This window comes from Syngnathus acus, chromosome 19 (genome assembly GCF_901709675.1).
Source record: "Syngnathus acus chromosome 19, fSynAcu1.2, whole genome shotgun sequence".
Taxonomy (NCBI): domain Eukaryota; kingdom Metazoa; phylum Chordata; class Actinopteri; order Syngnathiformes; family Syngnathidae; genus Syngnathus; species Syngnathus acus.
The window spans coordinates 1,149,437-1,168,983 of record NC_051103.1 but is presented as its reverse complement, the minus strand read 5'-3'; the positions used below and the strand labels follow the sequence as shown (position 1 = coordinate 1,168,983).

The following is a 19,547-nucleotide window of genomic DNA, read 5'->3' as shown; positions in this document are numbered from 1 at the left end:
GATGGACATCTTGAACAAAACGCAACAGGCCGTTTTAGCTATACTATTCACGGGCTCGGCAAACTGAGGTTCAATTTCCCGACGCGGAGTCTAAAATCAAAAGGATCATAAGACTTGTTTCCAACCAGGGACCTTCAGCGTGTGAGGGAATGTGATAACCACTACACCATGGAAACTGCGCTGACACACATAGCCTGTTGAAGAGCCTGGCAAAAGTTAAACCAAAGTGCGAAACCTGGTTTTCACCCAGTCTCAAATAAGGTACCCTTTAGCGAAACGATTCAGCCTGGGCTCGGCAAATTGGGCTTCAATTCCCCGACGCGGAGTTTATTTCTTTGTATGGAAAAATTGCTTTTGCTGGCACAGTTTTGAAAAGCAAATCAAAAAGTTCATAAGTGCCTGCTTTCTTCCTCACTCACTTTTGTTGAACTTTTGCCGGGCTTCTCAAAATGCTTTTGACGTCACAGCAGTTTCCATAGCGTAGTGGTCATCATGTTCTTGTAAGACGCGAAACGCCCCCTGTTTGAGACTGGGTGGAAGTAACATTTTCTAAATCTATTCGTCAGTGTTGTCTGCTTTGTAAAGTGTGCCAGGGACACCTCGGCAAACAGGAGCCAGAAGCTCTCTGAGTCAGCAACAGCCAGGTGTGCGACACTCCGCTACAATGGTCCCCTGACCACGTGTAGGGCGAAACCAGCCTCTAATCTGTGTTTCCATTTTTTTTTTTTTCCTTCAACTGTCAAGCCAACACTTTCCTTCTTGGCTTGGCCAGCTGACTGCAGACCCACTCCAGAACTGCCTCCAGTTCATCCATCCAAGAAGACATTCAGTGAGTGCAATTTATCAGGGTACAAACTACTGGAGCTTAAACTGTTGGTTCATGGTCACCCCTTATGAACGTTAAAACAATTTCATGCCCATATCGCTTATTTCGAGTTGCTTTTATTGTTCATCTTGCCATTCGATGATATTCTCATTCTTTGCTATCCTTTTGCAATCAATCAATCAACCAATCAATCAATCAATCAATCAATCAAACAAATAATGTTTGCATGCTGTGATTGTGAGCACTCTGAATCTAGCAATCCAAGTTCAAGTCTTGGTGGAACTTCCAATTTGTAGTCATTTACGTGGAACAAAAATTTGAAAATTCCAATTCAGTACTTTGTGTACAGCCCTATGAGTGTGTAAGCCCTGCCTCCACTACTTTTGTCAATTTCGTAAAATGAGCGCCTTAGTTAGTGCATTGTGCTCAGAAAAATTATGCTCCTCCTTTGGTCATTGCCAGGGTTCTATGGTGTAATGGTGAGCACTCTGGACTCTGAATCCAGTGATCGGAGTTCAAGTCTCGGTGGGACCTCAAACAATTTGTCATTTAGCTGGGAAAAAATTGCAGGTTGCAGCAGCTTGTGTGCTGCCCCACGAATTCGTATGCTTCCCTACACCTGAGGGTTCCATGAGCGCTCTCGACTCTGAATCCAGTGATCTCAGTTCTAGTCTCGGTTGGACCTCAAATCTTTGGTCATATCCATCCATCCATCCATCCATTTTCTGTACCGCTTAGTCCCCACGGGGGTCGCGGGCGTGCTGGAGCCTATCCCAGCCGTCATCGGGCAGTAGGCGGGGGACACCCTGAACCGGTTGCCAGCCAATCGCAGGGCACACAGTGGTCATATACAGTCATGTTCAAAAGTTTGGGCACCCCTAATCAATTTCAAGAATTCCTTTATAAATCTTTGGCTGTTCGGATCAGCAATTTCAGTTAAATATATCATATAGCAGACAGACAGTGATATTTGAGAAGTGAAATGAAGTTTATAGGAGTTACAGATTTGTCAAGAAGAATGGACCATTATACCTTCAACCAGAATCCACACTCTCATTGGAAGCTATAGGAAGTGTTTAGAGCAGTGGTTCTTAACCTTGTTGGAGGTACCAAATCCCACCAGTTTCATATGCGCAATCACCGAACCCCTCATTAGTGAAAAAAAATATATATACATTTTTTCAAATTCAAGACATAGATGTTTTTTACTGGCACACAAAATGAGCCGTGCATGAACATCACCTTGTTCAAAGAATAAAACCAACACAATGCATGAATTCACAAGAAATGACATACCAGCAAATCAGTGTGACGTCTGCTTTTGCCTTTGCAAGACCAGTTCAGATATGCGGATATATAAATCAAGTGTGTTCGGACCTCTGCAGTGGAGGCTCTGCATATATATATGTATATATATATATGTCATCGTGAAAAAAAAGTCCTACTCCCATTCCCTATGAAAGTGATACTTCTTACTATGGCCAGCTGCCCCACTCATTTTTATACCCTTTCTTAAGTTTAAGAGAAAAAACAGGGTTCTGACAATTGGAGGGAACTCGCGAGCTAGCGTGTTTGTGGTGTGTTGTTAGCGCCGTTGTTTATACACGCGTCAAGTGTGAATAAAATTAAATTAAAATAAATAAATAAAAACATTTCAATATCACGCGATCGACCAATAGTGGCTTGACGATCGACCGGTCGATCGCGATCGACGTATTGGGAACCCCTGCCCTAGACCAACGAGCCACAACGAGAACAGACAGACCATGTTACATTCCGTGTAACGTTGGCCTGTCAAACGCTCCACATAATGATAGACAACAGTGTTTGCAAGAAGAGCTCATCCGGGAGCTAAACCCAGGCAATCATGCACCCTAAGCAAGAATCAAGCAAGAATCATTCCCCTGTACCAATGAGCCTCATAGTAGACCAGCTGACATTCCGATTGGTAGCCCATGTGACATGGATCTGAAGACTGAATGTCAGTGATTAATGGAATAAATGGAATCTGGTTGGCCTAAGGCTCCTAATTCCCTAACTTCAAGCCCTAACGCTAACTCTAAAACCCTAACAATAACCAAACCCTAAGAATTAACCTGCTAACTCGCTAACGGTAACCCCTTCACCTTTAACCCTAACATCTAATGCGCCCCCTAAAGGTAGTGCCCTCTAAACTTGAAGGCAGGCATATACGAACCAGACCAGCAGATTGCCCCATTTCAGTACTGTTTTAATAACGTTTACAGATGGTTAAAATCCACATAATAGTTATACGCGCATGTGTTCCGTGAGCGTTCCCCTTTCTGCCCCCTCCCTTTCCTTTCTCCCGCCAAGCAGTCCATCTTGCCCTAACACAGGGCATGTTCCTCGTTAGTATCGTGGATAGTATCTCTGCTTGTCGTGTGAAAGACCAGGGTTCAGTTATCAACCCAAGTGCGTTAACCTATGTTTGCAGCAGAGTTATTATATAGCTGCATTGGTTGTGCGTGCGTTTGAACTTAAGTGAGTGACCTGTAAGTTTTTCAAAATAAACTCAAACTTTTATCTGTAGCCACCTTCTACTAAATCAGTGGTCCCCAACCTGTTTTGCACCACGCACCGGTTACGTGTCAGAAATATTTTCGTGGACCAGCCTTTATATAAATAAATAATACATACCGTATTTTTCGGAATATAAGTCGCGTTCTTTTTTCACACTTTGGGTGGGGGGGGGCGACTTATACTCAGGAGCGACTTATATGTGAATTTTTTCACAAATTTTTACGTGATCATTAACACTTTACTTACTTACTAGTATAGTTGATCACTTCACATGTAATTTTTGTTTCAAACCGCATGAGGGCGCACTATGGCTGTGGAATAATTGGAGCCTCACTGACAATGAGTTCCATTCACTGACTTCCAAAGTCGGGAGATTTAGTGATTTGGAGTGACACAGATTATTCGATAAACTTATTATTTATGTTATAGTTATTTGATATGTAGTTTATTTAGAGTAGCAACGTGTATGTTGTTAGACTTCAGTAGTTTCCGATTTTGTAGGGAGGCCATGAAGGCAGCAGGGGGTGGGGGGGCGGAACGAGCGATCCTGGGCGCTTGCGTGTGTTGGCTCACATGTTGAGCTCTTGATTTGTGAAATAAAGAGCCGGCCTGTTACCAAACCCACGTCTTGCCTGGTACTTCGGTAACGCTACAATATAGTTATATACGTAGATCTGTGGAATAATCGGAGCCGCCAACTGACAACGAGGCTGACATCAGCGCCGCACGTAGGTCCGGAATCGACAGCTGTTTATTTTTGGGGGTTTTTGACACAGGGGATGAATATTCCGGTGGATTTAATGATTTGGAGTGACACGGATGGTTTGTTAAAATTGTTGTTTATATTACATTTATTTAATATATCTAGTCTGACGTCTGTGGGACACGTAGTCTTTCCGGCGTCAACTTTTGTTTTCTTTTTCTTTTTTCTTTTTTTCTCAAGTTACACGGAAGACGAAGATTCTGATGGATTTATTGATTTGGAGTGACACGGATGGTTCGATAAAATTGTTTATATTATTGTCATTTCACACATAGTTTATAAATTGTTATATCGGCCTGTAGAAATTTTTTAACTGTAACGCGCCGCTGATGTCGGACTTGTATACATGAAGGAGAACCAACTCGATCGATGGCTTTAATGATTTGGAGTGACACAGATGGTTTGATAAAGGTGTTATTTATGTTATAGTTATTCGAATAACTGTTATTGTTACATCAGGCCCGTTCTCAGCTTCTCGTTTGTGTTTATGTCACGTTAGCATACCGTATCGTTTAGCCTGTTGTTGCTCGTTCATGTCTGTTCTTGGTGTTGGGTTTTGTCAAATAAATTTCCCCCAAAATACGACTAATACTCCGGAGCGACTTATATATGTTTTTATTTTCACTTTATTGTGCATTTTATGTCTGATGCGACGTATATTCCGGAGCGACTTTTAGTCCGAAAAATACGGTATGTGCCTTCTTATTTTTACTTTGTGTATTGTTTCCTTGAATGTTTTGTTTGTCTGTGGACCAATTGGGTGTAATATGTCTTGTCTCCACCGTGGGATAGTAGGAAATGCAATTTCGATCTCTTTGTATGTCTTGACGTGAAGAAATTGACAATAAAGCAGACTTTGACTTTGATAATGCGTTACAGTAGTCCAGGCGCGACATAATAAACGCATGTATAATAGTTTCCGCATCACCAAGGCGCGAGAGCCAGTAGACCGAGATAGCTTGGGACGGCTATACGTCTTGATTGGCTCATCGCGGTTAGCAAGCCGCTTGGGGCTTATGCTAACGGGGCTAGCGGGCTGACTAAAGTCTGCATCTGTGTCCGCCACATATAGTGTTATCGCACTATTCTGCTCTAGCTGGCGGACACGTCCCTCTAGCAGGGACAACCTACGTATCTAAGAGAAGGGTGCAATTGGTGCACAAAGCCGTACAAACCTCTTGATCCGCAGCCATGCTTACGTGTCCAATGATCGACGGTAGACAAACAGCCAAGAAGCCTCCGCTAAGAGCCAAACAGTGACGTGGTTGAAATGGCAGGGATTGACGGTCCGCGACTTTCAACAATAGTAAACTCCCAAAAGTGGAGTAAAAAATGTAAAAAGCGCGAAAGAACTAGAAAAACATATAGAAATGTTGGAATATAGATCGTCTCTCTAGTGACGCTGCGGCGCTGTACGTGGCAAACCGGAAGTATGATTCAAAGTGAGGTTAAAAAGATAGAAAATAACGAAAAGTATGAGAGAGCGAGTCACCGAGGTGGCAATCCGCGGTGCCATCTTATGATGTAATGATATAAACCAATGCAGCTATATAATAACTCTGCTGCAAACAGGTTAACGCACATGGGTCGAAAACCTGCTTAAATTCTATTTTGCACAAAGAAATAAACTCCCCGTCAGGTAATCGAACCCCGGTCTTCCGCATGACAGGCGGAGATACTCTCCACTATACTAACAAGGACTGTGCTGTGTAGAGGGGCAATTTGCTACTTGGCGGGAGAAAGGAAAGGTGGGGGGGGTCGAGACCGCTCACGGAACACATGCGCGCGTAACTATTATGTGGATTTTAACCGTCTGTAAAGGTTTCTAAAACAGTTCTGAAATGGGGCAATCCAGTTAGCATATGCCTGCCTTCAAGTTTAGAGAGCACTAACTTTAGGGGGAGCATTAGAGATTAAAGGTGAGGGGGTTATGGTAGGCGGGTGAGCAGGTTAAGGGTTAATTATTAGGGTTTGGTAATTGTTAGGGTTTTAGGGTTAGCGTTAGGGCTTGTAGTTGGGGAATTGGGAGCCTTAGGCCAACCAGATTCCATTTATTCCATAAATCACTGACATTCAGTCTTCAGGTCCATGTCACATGGGCTTCCAATCGGAATGTAACGGGGTCAGCTGGTCTACTATGGGGCTCATTGGTGCAGGGGAATGATTCTCGCCTAGGGTTCTTTGATTACCCGGGTTAAACTCCCGGACGAGCTCTTCTTTGAAACACTGTTGTCTATTGTTGTGTGGACTGTTTGATAGGCCAATGTTACACAGAATGTAACATGGTCTGCGAGCTTTCTTTGAGGCTCGTTGGTCTAGGGCAGGGGTGTCAAACAAATTTTTGTCGCGGGCCACATTGTAGTCAACGTTTCCCTCGACGGGCCATTATGACTGTCAACCCAAATAAATAAACGGCTCATATTATATACAGTATAAGCTACAAAACAAACTGACAAATAATTGTTTTTTCAAATCAGACTAGTGGAAACTTTTCAAATATTTCAAAAATAATTTTAAGAAGATTCTTAAAAGTTACGACAATTTGCAATTTTAGTATGACATAAATTTAATGCACAATTTGTCGTCGCGGGCCACAGAAAATGATACGGTGGGCCATAACTGGCCCCCGGGCCTCGAGTTTGACACCGGTGGTCTAGGGGTATGAATCTTGCTTTGGGTGTGAGAGGTCCGGGGTTCAACTCCCAGATGATCCCTTTGTTAAAACATTGCTGTTGATCAACTAGCCCCATTTCATCTGAGGTGCATGTCACATGGGCTGTCAATTGAAACGAAACGGGTTGAGTTAATTTACCTTGGGTCTCTTAAATCTGTTGTTTTGATTCTCATCACTTGAATCTGCCGTCATGTGTCATCCATTGCGCCACTCACCCTACAAGACTGTATCGACTGTAAACGTGTGGAAAACTGTCATTGTCCAAAGGAAGGCTGTTTAGCAACAATGACCAGCAGACAAATTCAACAAGGTAATTTGATTATACCATCATCCGGATTTGAATCGAACACCATTAGCCACTACACGATCATGGCCTGTATGCAGTAGCGTTAAATAAGTTGTGCATATTGGCCATGGTCGTATAGTGGTTAGTACACTGCGTTGTGGCCACAGCAACCCCGGTTCGAATCCGGGTCATGGCATGCTCAAATTACTGTGTGGAATTTGTCCCTTGCTCACTATTGCTAAGCAGCCATCTTTTGGACAATGACGATTTTCCACACGTTTGCGGTCAATAGCCTTAACTTGTAGGGCGAGTGGCGCAATGAATAAAGCATCATGGCATGTTCAAATAATGTCACCCATTTTTTATTTTTTTTTTGCAAAAGTGTTACACACAAGCTTGCAATACACATATTCCCGTGGGGCTCATGGAGCAATGGATAACGCATCTGTCTACAGATCAGAAAATTCCAGGACTCCTGGCCAGCTCACATGCAATTTTGTGGTCAACATTAGCTATGTGTAATTTATGTGAACTTTTGGGTTGAACTAACTCACAGACACTGTCAACAAATAGTCTTTTCAATTTTGTCTCATCTCAAGTCTTAGGGATCATCGGATCTGCGTAGTTATTGGATAGTTCCACCAACATTTTGACATCAACATTTTTTCATGGTCTGCCTGGGTGTCGTGGCTGAAGATCCTAGAGAAAATACCCTAAACATGCAACTGCATATTGGCCATAATATAGCGATTGAGGTGGCTGCAACCCCAGTTTGAATCTGGTTAATAGCAGAATAAACTTGTCGCAGTTATTTTTTATTCACCCTAAACAGTCTTACGTTGGACCATGAAAAATTTACATACACACAAGCTTACAGAAAATGACAACTTCCCGTGGGGCTAGTGGGTTGTTCCTTGCTCTGAACGGACAGCCAAAACGATTCCTAACACTTACTAATCAAGTCCTAACCAATTCCTGTGTGTGTATGGGGGGGGGCAAAGGAACCAATCAGATGGCCCGAATCCATGCATGGCGGATGACGGCAGTGATCAACACAGTGATATTAGAGAAGTGAAATGAAGTTTATAGGATTGGCAGACAGTGTGCAATCATTATTTAAACAAAAGTAGGCAGATGCATACAATTGGAAACCCCAACAGCAGAAGTCACACTGATTTGCTGGTATGTCATTTGTCGTGAATTCATGCATTGTGTTAGTTTTAATCTTTGCACAAGGTGGTGTTCATGCACGGCTCATGTTGTGCGCCAGTAAAAAACATCTATGTCTTGAATTTAAAAAAAATAAAAATAAATCACTAAAGAGGGGTTCGGTTATTGCACATAAGAAACTGGTGGGATTCGGTACCTCCAACAAGGTTAAGAACCACTGCTCTAGACACTTCCTATAGTTTCCAATGGGAGTCTGGATTCTGGTTGAAGGTATATTTGACCATTCTTCTTGACAAATCTGCAAATCCTATAAACTTAATTTCACTTCTCAAATATCACTGTGTCTGTTTGCTATATGATATATTTAACTGAAATTGCTGATGCGATCAGCCAATGATTTATAAATGAAAATCTTGAAAATGGTGAGGGGTGCCCAAACCTTTGCATACGACTGTATATGACCAAAGATTTGAGGTCCAACCGAGACTTGAACTCAGATCACTGGATTCAGAGCCCTAGCTGAGCTCAAGATAACTACTTCGAACCAGATCTGACAATTCATGATGTTATGGATTAAAGCTGTCTTCACGTTAAGAAGAATTGAACGGATTTAAAGAATGACTACGATAGGGAAATAAAGAAAAATTAAAGTTCTAATTACTGCAAATAAAACCATGCTCAACATAGTTAATACGAAATAATTGATAACCGAATTAAGGATTAAGAAGAAATGTAATGAATAGGCAAGAAAAAGAATGACAAGTCTCAATAGTTCAAACGACAACAATTCCACTCACCAAACTCAGAGCAAAAAAGGAGACAAAGGGTCTAAAATGCTATTTGGTTGGAGTGATCAGTTCTCCTTTGTTCCAAAATTTGAATTCTGTTTTAATAGATAGGCAGCCTTCTGGAGGAGGACCACGCCTTGAAAATGGCATCTCCCTTTCCTGCTGGCCCGAAGTCCTCTCTCCTAGCCAATTCGAAGATTGTAGAAATTAATTTTAATAGATTTTGGTCAAATCTCAAAAAGAATGAAAAATCCATCTTCATTTTAAGGCGTTCTTGGCTCCGGGCACGCAGTGCCAGCGTACCGGCGAGGTAGAACCCTTTTCCTGTCCTCATTGATATGGAATGCCTAGTATGAACTAATTTTCACAGTTAACACTGCGTTAACGTGACAATAAAGGAATTCATTTCAATCTCGACTGCGTAATTTGTGAGAGTGCGGAACTGCGTCCGTGCTCTCCCTGATGCGATTGAACTTCAGCTGTCAGAAAACTGCCTCGTTGGCTGGTGTCTCGACTGCTCTCCCTTGCCCTCACAAACCTGACAGGGAGCTGTATGGCTGCAGACTGGTTGTTGGTCTCTTTTCTGCTGGTCTCGAGAACTTCGGCCAGCTTCGTCAGGACTGGGTCGTGGCGCCATCTGTAGCGTGCCTGTGTCAGTGCAGCCTGCCAGTAGGTGCTGTAGGCTGGCGTTATGTGCGCTGCACAGGGGTCCCCCTCTTTGTGGCCTTGGACCAGAATCGTGGAGGCTCTCCCCAGCCAAGCCCCGCTCTCCCTTCTTTCACCTTGCCAATTCTTTCCTGATGTTGAAGCCTGCCGATAGCGCCACGAGTGCATTTCGCACAGTAGGATCCAAGGATCCTTTTAGCTCAAGAACGAACCTGGCCTTCTGCTCATAGCCCAAGGTATGGACTGGATCGGCAGTTGCAGCGCGGTTGCCCCGAACAAGCCTGTGTCAGAGAAACCTTTCGGTAGACCTAGCCATTTCCGAATGTAGGAGTTGGCTTAGTCTGTCCAGCCCATTCGAGGTTGATGTTGCTCATCTTCAGTGGCCACATGGCCCTTTGGTACAATGTGAAGTTGTAGCACCGCAATTTTTGCTTTCCGGGTAGCTGGCTCTTGTCGATGATTGCAAGGCCTTCTGCGTGTTGTTTCTTCTTTGTTATATTATAAACAAGGCGGTGTCGGACAGCACTAACCTGGTTGCTGGTGGGGAAACTAGCTATGTATCCTCCAATTCCAAAGTTTTAATATAATTGTCAAGAAAATTCCAGACAGTAGCACAGGAATTAGGTAGTGTGGCCGAGCGGTCTAAGCGGTCCTTTATTTAAGCTTCAGTCACTCCTGACTTGTGGGTTCAAATCCCATCACAGCCACTTCTGCATCAATTCAGGTCTGATCTTTTTGCCCAAATCCTGTCAGTGCAGCCGTAAAGTATCAAGACCCTTCAAAGGTTTTTGCGAAATACCAATCTTTGCCTTTTATTCTAACCTGGAGTACCCATTTAATACTACACTGTGTATTTGGACTGAGAATGGTGAGAGAAGGCACATATATGCCTCACAAACTGTATGCATTGAGGATGGGTGGTCGACTTCCATGCAGCACAACCAACGTGTGGAAAATATTATGCGCACGACATTTCTTCTCAAAAGCATGACTTGAAAGAAGGTCCAAAGCAGACAAACTGCAAATAGCAGAGGATGGCTTCTATCCATCGACCTCTGGGTTATGGGCCCAGCACGCTCCCGCTGCACCACTCTGCTGCTCAGTGCTAGAAATTCATCAAGTCCTCTAATCGGCAAACAAGCATTCGGTTCCAACTCGCAACTGGATTCTGATTGTCACTCATATTGTTCATTACATTATGAACAAAGCTCAGTCGGGCAGCGCTAACCTGGATGCTGGTGCTCTTTTTGGCGCAGCTGTTGTACATATGATGACCCTGGAAAGTTCATCTGGACTACCCTTTTAATAGGTACCTACACTGTGTAGTTGGATAGAGAGTGCTGAAAGGGGACACATATATGCCTCGTGAACTACATGCATTACTGCGAGTGAAGAAGAGTGAACAAATAAGTCGGCAGACAAGTTTGCCGATTTATTAGTGCCCAGAAGAGCAGCACTCTGTTCCGTACTGTAACCTGTTAGGTTTGTTCCCAGTTCTTTATCCTTAATGCTCGATATGCTAACAGTAATTACCAAGAGGCAGCCTTCACAGTTTAACTATTTAATGTATGCCAAAATGATCGATGCACAGCTGTGGAGCCCTTTCTGCGAGATGCGGAAGAAGGTCCCTCTCCCAGCGCCAAGGTTCCTGCTCTTCTACTACTCTGGGCCGCGACTCTGCCTAGCCTGTGTGATAATGTGTGACCTTGTAGTCTTAACTGAGAGCGACTTCTACATATGTGCAAAGGGTGTCATAGAGTAGAGAAAGCTAATAAAGCAAGAGAAGGGTTACAGCGATATGACGGCATAGCTCAAGCTACTTAGCTAATCACATGTGCCAAAGAGGCCTATTCTAACAAACCGTTGGTGAGAATGGGTAGACAGGGAAGCCTGTAAGCGAGTCCGTCACTGGTATACTCAATCGCTTCTGGGCCTTTTGGCTAAGATCAAGTGTAGTATCTGTTCTTGGGTTTGGGGGATTAAGAGAGCTGACCATAGAAGAGAGAATTTTAACCATAAAAGTGGTGATTTTACCCTTGCTTTTTGTACTGATCTCCCTGTGCGTTATGTACTTCGTGTACGTTGTCACAGTTCATCAGCCAGCCAAACTCATGTATAGAACACGTGAGCCAGGATTCAGAGCGTCTTGCTCCCTTTATTTCTGTTCAGTGCTAAACACAACGAGTGAAACTGCAAGTAAAACAACAAACAGTTTCTACTATGAATATTCTTATCTTATAAACCAGTGGTCCCCAACCACCGGGCCGCGGACCGGTACCGGTCCGTGGGTCACTTGGTACCGGGCCGCGGAGCCGCACAGGAAAAAAAAAAAAAAAAAAATTGTTTTTTTTTCATTTTTTTTTTTCATTTTTTTTTTTCATTGACGATCAATTCATTCAGGTTAAGACGCTCGTCCCGGTCACGTGACATGTCACCACAGTCAAGCCCGCGAGGCAAGCAAAAATGAGCAAGAAACAGAGAAGTTTGGAAAGCTTCTTCGGAAAGGGAAAAACGTCCAATGAGTACACTGAAGAAGAAGAGGCTACGACTTCTAAGAAAAGGAAAGCTGCATTTAAAAGAACATTTCTGGAGTCCTACTTAAAATATGGATTTATCGCCACAGGTGACTCTGCCACGCCAAGTGCACTCCGCATATGTTGCGAAAGGCTAGCTAACGAGGCAATGAAGCCTTCAAACCTGCTTCGGCACATGGAGACCAAGCATCCTGCATTTAAAGACAAACCTTAACCACTTCGGGTGTCATTGTCTCCGATTACGCCTAGATGGGAACGGCTCATTTCTGAGAAAAGAGCTCGGTGCTCCCACTAATTCAACGTTTTATTTTTATGTGGTTTATATTTGTTTTTATGCCAGTCGTATCATTTTATTTCATCCTATTTATATATATAAATATTTAAATAATAAATATATAAATATATTTATTTATATAAAGGCCGGTCCGCGAAAATATTTCTGACACATAACCGGTCCGTGGTGCAAAAAAGGTTGGGGACCACTGTTATAAACAATAATAAAGTTATCCAATAACAATAACTTACAGCCGTTGATCCCGTGAGGATAAGGAGAGGAGAAAGATTCGTTTTTGACACAAGTAATGCTAACGTCTCTACTCATCAGTTGTCAAGTCGCTTCAACAAAAACATGCGCAGCTTCCGGTGCATTTCAAAATACATTTCCGGTTTGCTTCCGAACGACAAATAACCATTGTGTAATCTTCTTTTCATAGAAAACAGTTCTTACGTCATGAAAACAATTCTGAGGGCAGAACACTCCCCGTCTGGCATGTAATGCCACTAACCTTTGAAACTACTTTCCTTTTTACTCAGTCCACTTTTAATCCGTCTTTTCCATGAGAAGGACCACTTCAGAAATGGTAGCAGGTAAGTCTTTGAAATGCCTTGGGATGATGTTTTCACCTCAACCTTCAGGACCCTTCCATCGCTGCTCTCGGAGGTGGATATGACCATAGCCATCGGCCACTCATTCCTTGGCACTTGAGTTTGCTTTAGCAGCACAATGTCCCCAGGTTGAAGGTCGCGGCGTGTCCTGTGCCATTTACGTCTTGGATGGAGAGTGCTCAGGTACTCACTTCTCCAACGGTTCCAGAATTCGTTCGCCAGCGCCTGCCCTTGCCTCCACTGGCCTCTCAGAAGGTCTTTCCCCGCAAACTCGCCCGGAGGAGCAAGCAGGCCTGGCTTTTGTGTCAGTAGCAGCCTGCCTTTGATGGTCACTGGGGCGGCCAGGCCCAGCGGGTTGAAGACGCTGTTGACAACTTTCTTAGCAGCACGTCGTAGTCCATAGATGGCTACTGCAGGCGATGGGCCGTTGCCGAAGACCTGTACCCGCATGCGGTACTCTTGAACCTCTTTAGAGAGGTCATTGTCTTTGTGCCACAGAAATCTGAGGTAATCTCTGTGCTCATGCCTCACCAGGAATCCATAAAACATCTGCTGGATGTCCGCAGTGACAGCAATGAGATCTTTCCTGAAACGCAGCAGCACGCCAAGCAGAGTATTATTCAAGTCGGGCCCTGTGAGAAGCACTGAGTTGAGGGAGAGGCCGTTCAGTTGGGCGCTTGAGTCAAAAACGACCCGTATTTGCCCAGGCTTCTGGGGGTGGTACACACCAAAAAAGGGCAGGTACCAGCATTCTTTTGCGTCGTCAATGGATGAGGCAATCTCTGCATAGTCGTTTTCAAAAAGCTTTTCCATGAAGGAGGAAAACTGCTCTTTCATCGCAGCGTTTCTTCTCAAAGTGCGCCGTAGAGAGCTGAGACGAGACAGGGCTTGCGCTCTGTTATTTGGGAGCCGAGGGCGAGGCGACTTAAATGGTAGGGGAGCTACCCAGTTATTCCTTTCATCCTGAGCGACTTCTTTTTTCATTATTTTCAAGAAGAATTCGTCTTCAAAGGACATGGCACACTTGTCGTCGCTGTCTGTTTGTTGGAAAACAGTCTGCCCGAGCTGATCCTCGACTGGCAATGCTTTCAACGTATGTGTAGTGTGGCCATGCTTGTCCTCCCCGCCGTAGCATGGTCTCTCTTTCACACAGATGTTGTTTTGGCAAGGAACGAGAAGTGACGGACGTCCATTTTGAAGCACATGAGTTTTGAAGATGCTCAGGGTTGGCTTGTGGGCGTTGTCCAGGCAGACTTCGCCTATAATGACCCAGCCTAAGTCCAGGCGCTGGGCAAAGGGTGCGTTATGAGGACCATTGACTTGATCTCTCACTTTGTGTGCACGTATCATATCTCTCCCCAACAGGATCATCATCTCTGCATCAGGATCCAGCTTGGGAATGAGAGGAGCGAGATGTTTCAAGCGCGCGTGTGTGAGGGTTACCTCTGGAGTTGGAATCTCAGATTTGTCATTCATTATTTCATTGCACTCAATGAGAGGTGGAAGGTCTAGGCACACACCTCCGTTCACTGCTTTGATCTGAAAGCCCGCCGCCTTCCTGCCGACCATCTCTGTGGTGCCAGCGCAGGTCTTCATCAGGTAAGGGGAGAGGCTGCTCTTGACTTTGAAAAGGTGGAAAAATTCAGAGCGGGCCAGTGAGCGGTTGCTCTGATCGTCAAGTATGACATACATCTTGACAGAGCGATCTGGCTGTCCCCGAGGGAAGACGCGCACCAGGCACACCTTTGAGCATGAACGTGGGAGGTTGCCCTTGCCACAAACTTTAGTGCATCGTGACGTCACTTCGAGTGGAGAATTTCCTTGTGCCACTGTGTCTATTTGTGGAAGGGCCGATTGATCGGGAGGCAGAGAGGTGTATAGGTGCATCGCAGAGCTGTGTCTTTGGCTGTCTCGCTCACCACATTTCAATGATGCCTGACAATCCTTGGCAAGGTGGTTTGGGGCGCAGCATTTAAAGCAACGTTTATGTTCTTTAAGAATGTCTTTTCTTTCCTGTAATGTTTTTGCTCTAAATGATCTGCATTTTTCCAATGGGTGTGTTTTCTTGTGCACAGGGCAATAACGAGCCGGATCATTGTTTTCTTTTCCGTCGTCCGTAGAGTTTAAGGTGTTTGCATCAGTGGTACTAGACACGTCTGTTTTGCGCACAGATACAGCAGTCTTAAATTCACTTGGCTTGAATGGAGCTTTCTCACCTTTGCCGTACGGCTGGCTACCGATGGAGAGGCTGAAGTTTGGGTCATTTCGAGCCTTGGCTTGGCCATACACAAAGTCCACAAAAAACGAAAAGGGAGGGAAAGATGTCCTGTAGCGCTCCTTGTACTTTGAGCCTACACCGAGCCATTTCTCCTGCAGGCCTGAAGGTAACTTCTCCACGATGGGCTTTATCCCACGAGGCGTGTCGAGGTATGCAAGGCCAGGAAGATATCCATCGTTTTTGGCTGCTAATAGCTCCATGAGGAGGTCAGCAATCTTAGCTTCGTGTTGTCTCTAGCAGAGAGATGGGGAAAATCGTCCACTCTTTTGAACAGGGCATTTTCAATTATTTCTGGTGCGCCATAGCATTCATGCAGTCTATCCCAGGACAGTTGTAGAGCAGCTTTGGGCTTGGTGACATAAACAGCACGGATCCTCTTTACATGTTCAGACGAGTCTTTACCGAGCCACTTCACCAAGAGGTCCAGCTCCTCACTGTATGATAAACCTAAGCCTTGTGTTGCATTTAGGAATGAGGACTGCCATGCCCTAAAATTCTCTGGCATGTCATCAAATTTTGTGAGGCCAGTAGTCACTAATTCTCTGCGAGCAAGAAACTTGGCAAAGTCTATCATGTGTGGAGGGCTGGCATGAGGAGGAGAATACTGACCTTGTTGCATATGTGGACTGTCAGGTGGCTTTGGGGCAGATGTGTGCCTTGCTGCATGTGAAGGCTGAGTCGGGGTTCCGATGTCACTCTGAAGAGGCCTGAAGTTATCACGCAAAGGCCTGAAGTCATCCATGCGTGGTGGTGTCGTAGGTATGGGTGATGACTGTCGCAGGAGGCTGTACTCACAAGGTCTGACTGCACCATGAAATGGGGGGCCATAATACGGCGTGTTGATTGCCTCTTGGAACTGCTCCTTTTCCTCACGTTCCTCATTCACTGATGGTCTGCAGACGTTGTGTGAGGACCTCTCCTCAGCTGCCGCAGGTGGTGGACTATGTGTGGGTTTGTGGCGCCAGACTCCACTGTAGGCTACAAGGGACTGCGCGTTGAGCTGTGTTTGGCTTTGCACATAATCTTCAGTGCGTTTTTGAGCCACGTGCGCTGGCAAATGACTTTTTATGCTTAGCACATCTTCATTTTCTAAAGCTGCAGCTGCTTCCAATACTTCTGCTCTCACCCGTGCCACTTCTGCTTCCTTTTCAATTTCAAATTCTTCTAAATCCATGTCTAGCCTAGCTCGTTGCCTTTTAATTTCCAACTGCTTCCTTGAATAGGCTACCTTGGTTGCCGCTGCTTCAGCCGAAGCTCTGGCTCTGGCAGCTGCCTCCAGAACGGAATTGTAGGATGACGAGCGCTTGGAGTTAGCACTAGCTCTCGATCGACTGTGGACTGATGACTTGGATGATGAAGGTCGACGTGAATTCTCTTCGAAGTCTACCGTCTCCGCGTCGATAACACTGGATACATCTTTGGCGGCCATGTTTGAATCTTTCGTTGTTTCCTCAACTCGCTGCACCGCGGCTTTTCACTTCACCGCGGCTTTCCACTTTATACTACGGCTTTTCACTTCACCGCGGCTTTCCTCTTTATACTACGGCTTTTCACTTTATACTATGGCTTTTCACTGTACTGATCTCCCTGTGCGTTATGTACTTCGTGTACGTTGTCACAGTTCATCAGCCAGCCAAACTCATGAATAGAACACGTGAGCCAGGATTCAGAGCGTCTTGCTCCCTTTATTTCTGTTCAGTGCTAAACACAATGAGTGAAACTGCAAGTAAAACAACAAACAGTTTCTACTATGAATATTCTTATCTTATAAACAATAATAAAGTTATCCAATAACAATAACTTACAGCCGTTGATCCCGTGAGGATAAGGAGAGGAGAAAGATTCGTTTTTGACACAAGTAATGCTAACGTCTCTACTCATCAGTTGTCAAGTCGCTTCAACAAAAACATGCGCAGCTTCCGGTGCATTTCAAAATACATTTCCGGTTTGCTTCCGAACGACAAATAACCATTGTGTATTCTTCTTTTCATAGAAAACAGTTCTTACGTCATGAAAACAATTCTGAGGGCAGAACACTTTTACTAATCAGTTCTGTTTTCCTTCCAACAATGAAGGTGCTTTTAGAGTTGGACCGAGCCATTTTTTACTTCATCTGGAAATCCAAGTTGGAGAAACTGAAGAGGGACACCATGAAGAAAAACAAAAAAAAGGGAGGAAAAGGAGTGCCGGACTTAAAGCTCTTCCTCGGAAGCAGATATGTTGCCCTGCACCTGCGAAGTGCGCTCGTTACACCAAATGCACCGAAAAGCCAAGCAATGACACAATTCTGCATGGGCTCATACTTCCGGAAACTAAAGCTAATAACCACCGACCAAAGAATTCCTGTGTCTTTTAACCTGCCAACTTTTTATTCCTTAATCAAGACGTTTTTGAAGAACTTTAAATTAGAGCAAGAAAATAGTGAATTTTTAACAAATCACAGATCTATGATCTGTTGTACAGGAGCGGGAAGCGGTGTGTCCAGTGCACGGGCTTGCATTCGGCGAGCCCACAACAGTTTGGCGCAACGTCAACCACCCCGCCCTCTCGAAACAAACTTCGGGACCTGTCATGGATTGTGGCCCATGATGTCCTCCCAGTCAGGTCCGTTATGCACTCTCGGGGCATGTCAGCGCTCTCAACGTGCCCCTGACCTGGCTGTGGCACCCAGGAGTCGGTGTGGCACATGTTCTGGTAGTGCAGGGCTGCCGTAGACCTGTGGGCGACCTGCAATTCCCAGCAAGGGAAGCGCTGAAATCTCAAAATCCAACCCTAACGTCCCCGTTGTGAGAGGTGGTAACAGGTCAAGCTGGCAAATAGGGCAATGGTAAAGCTCATGGGCCAATCACCCGTGTAGTGAATTTAAAAACGATTACAGAAACATTGATGAAGAAAAAGAAACCCCACAACCTAGGAGATGTAGACTCTTCAAGCATACAAGCTGAAGAGGAAATGAAGCCGCATGCTGAAAACCAATTGGAGAGGGTGCGGTGGAATCTGCTATCCCCTAGGACAGTGTTTCCCAACCAGTGTGCCGCGGCACACCAGTGTGCCGCGGCACACTGGTTGGGAAGATGTTCAGCTGTGCCGTGGGAAATTGTCCAACATTAATTACGGAGCGCATTGTAAACAGGTTGGCCAAACCACTGGTCAGTTAGCACAAGGCCTGGTCAGCCACTTGCTAATTGTGCATGCAGGGCAAATCGGAGAATCTTGAGGTTTCATGTTGTGGCATCGGCACATACTCAGTTTATGTGTGTGTTGCTGTGTGCTTTTACTAACAGTGACACTATGACGGCTGTGGTGCGTTTTCGGTCCGATGGAAATCAGAGCAGGTAGTTCAATGGGAGAACCTGGATTGTTCATTTTTCACCAACATAAAATACAGTCAAGTCGAGACACCTCGACTGTGATAGCCACTCAGCCGCTGTCAGAACAGCAGAGCGTCTTTAAAAGTGACTTTGTTCTTAATGTCGCAATATTTATAGAGCTAGTCTAAAACAGTAAACAAAGTCATATTGATTCTTTTGGATTTTGATCACAATCACTTTCAATAATTTATTCCTTATGCTGTCTAAAACCTTTTTTCAAAAACTGTCACTTTTATTTACAAAAGAAATACAATTTAAAGAATATTTAGTATTTATTTTTCTTCAATTAGTCGACTCTCCATACATATATAGAAATAGAACTTTACGTCTTTTGTTGTAATATAACTGATTTTAATATAGAAGCTGGTGTAACACTTAACAGATTTTTGTTGGTGGTGTGCCTCGAGATTTTTCCAATGAAAAGGTGTGCCGTGAATGAAAAAAGGTTGGGAAACACTGCCCTAGGAGACCGACCAACATAGCAACCTGGAACATCAGGACCACGTTCGCAGCAGGGAAAACAACAGTCATTGCAGGAGAGATGAGAAGATACAAGGTTTCCATTCTTGGCCTGTGCGAAACCAGATGGACCCAGACAGGTGAAGTCAAACTAGCCAGTGGTGAGTGCATTCTCTACTCTGGACATGCAGAGGAAGCAGCACCACACACAGAAGGAGTGGCACTCATGCTCTCCAAGGAAGCACAACAGGCCCTCATCAGTTGGGAGCCCATCAGCTCAAGAATTATCACTGCAAGATTTCAAAC

General features: G+C 44.6%; 1 long non-coding RNA gene, 1 other non-coding gene and 1 pseudogene across 2 annotated transcripts; 2 read left to right on the top strand and 1 right to left on the bottom strand.

Moving 5' to 3' along the window:
- The first annotated feature begins 1,288 nt into the window (after window positions 1-1,288).
- trnaq-cug lies at window positions 1,289-1,360 on the top strand. Its single transcript has one exon. It is a non-coding gene; the product is annotated as a tRNA-Gln (tRNA).
- A 697-nt stretch (window positions 1,361-2,057) lies between these two features.
- On the bottom strand, window positions 2,058-13,103 carry LOC119137905. Its single transcript, XR_005101012.1, has 4 exons — window positions 12,846-13,103; window positions 12,454-12,457; window positions 10,803-10,809; window positions 2,058-2,068 (listed from the first exon to the last, which is right to left on the bottom strand). It is a non-coding gene; the product is annotated as an uncharacterized LOC119137905 (long non-coding RNA).
- Window positions 11,635-11,772, top strand: LOC119138857 (annotated as a pseudogene).
- Window positions 13,104-19,547: the final 6,444 nt, after the last annotated feature.